Source organism: Cariama cristata, unplaced genomic scaffold (genome assembly GCF_000690535.1).
Source record: "Cariama cristata isolate BGI_N322 unplaced genomic scaffold, ASM69053v1 scaffold23863, whole genome shotgun sequence".
NCBI lineage: Eukaryota > Metazoa > Chordata > Aves > Cariamiformes > Cariamidae > Cariama > Cariama cristata.
Window position 1 is genome coordinate 1 of NW_009608133.1, and position 1891 is coordinate 1891.

Below are 1891 nucleotides of genomic sequence, written 5' to 3' on the forward strand. Positions count from 1 at the left end.
AACCTCCCCAGCCGCTCACCCAACACCCAACCGGAGTTGGCCTCAAAGCCTCAGTGTTGGGGAGCTTATTCCCACCTGGAGCTGTTCAGCCTTTATGGCTAATTAATGATCTCGCTAATTAGGGGATGGGGAAGTCCCCCTCATCCCGTGGCTCCATCCTCCTCCCAACCTCCCCAGCCGCTCACCCAACACCCATCCTGGGTTGACCTCAAAGCCTCGGTGCTGGGGCGCTTGTTCCCACCCGGAGCTGTTCAACCTTCCTGGCTAATTAATGATCTCATTACCAGCACTGGGTGCTCCCCCCACAGCATCCCCCTCCCAGCTCCACACTGGGACCCCAACTTCCATCCCAGTCACCTCACCAGCGTCTCCCGTTGGTGACCCCCAGAGCATCTTCCCACCTCACCCCTCTGCTTCCCATCGGATGAAGGTCCGTGTCATCACCCCCATCCGGGTACCACCCTCTGCTCCCACCTTGGAGCATTTTGGGAGAAAAACCAGCAGAAACGGGGGTTTTCCCACGCCGCCGCATCACCCTCTGCCTGCCGGGGAGCTGCCACGAAGGACCCAGGGATATTTCCACGTCCCTGTCTCCTGCGGCGTCTCCCTGTGCTCATCTTATTCCACATCTCATTCCTCAGAAACGGAGCCGGTCGGGGTTTTCTTCTTTTGTTTTTTATTATTTTTTTCCTTTTGGAAAGAAAATACTTTTGGGCGAAACCACGTGTTTTTGTGATGTCATTTTTCAGGCACTTAATGGAATATTTTGGTTTGGTGTTTTTTTTTTTTCCTTTTCCACGCGGACTTTGCAAAAACTTTCATGCGTTTGTGGTGAGGGTTTTTTTTATTATTACTGATTTTCCTGAATTTTTATGCTTGCTTTTGCTCTATCCCTCGGAGCGGGATTCGGCGTGTTTCGGTACTATCAGGAAAAGGCGGCAGTGGTGCTTTTTTTGCTGCCTGAAATCCCAATTTCTCCCATTTCCGAATTTCTCCCCATTACCGGGGGAGTGAGGGCTTCTTGGGGGAAAGTGAGTGAAGAAAATTTCTAAATATTAAAAAAAAAAAAAAAAAAAGACTAAAAGAAACAGAAAGGGTTACATGCAAAATAGAAAAGCATCAAAAGAAATACAGAAGAAAAAGAATTAAGGCTGAGAATGACTTTTTTTTCCCAAAAGAGGATAAAAAGCTGAAATAAGACTTTTGGAAAAGTAGGGAATTGCTGAAATCTCTGGAATTAGGACGCTTTCAATTCAGTTCAAGAGGTGCAGAGATGCTACAGGAAGGACTTGTCGCATTTATTGAAAAAAAGTAAGTTTAAAATACCGGCAAGAGGAACAGGTAGTAACGTAGGTGTGAAAAAAGAGGAGAAATATCAAAATATGGAAAAAATACAGAAAAAGAAGAGGAGAAAAAGAAAGCAAAGGACGTATGGAACAGAAAAAAAATGGTGGTGAGAATAGAGAAAGGGATAAATCCAACCATCCTAAGGAAGTACCGGAGCCTGCGGCAGGCAGCGACCGCAGGCAGCACCACGGGAAGCGGGAGCCGAGCCGGCGTCGGATGCGGCAGTGCCGGGAATTGCTGCCGGACCGTTGGATGCAGAAAAAAATAGGAATTAAAAAAAATGCCCGGAGTGGAAGGAATCCTCTCTGGGTGTGTTGGCTCGAGGGCTGTGAAGCTCAGAGGTGTGAAGGGTGGAGGAGAAGTGATGAAGCACAGCGGGATGCAGGATCTGGCCGCGGAATGTGGGATCTGGCCACGGGATGCGGGATCTGGCCATAGGATGAGGGATCCGGCTGCGGAATGCGGGATCCGGCCGCTGAATGCGAGATCCGGCCACAGAACGTGGGATCCGGCTGCAGAATGCGGGATCCGGCCGCTGAATGCG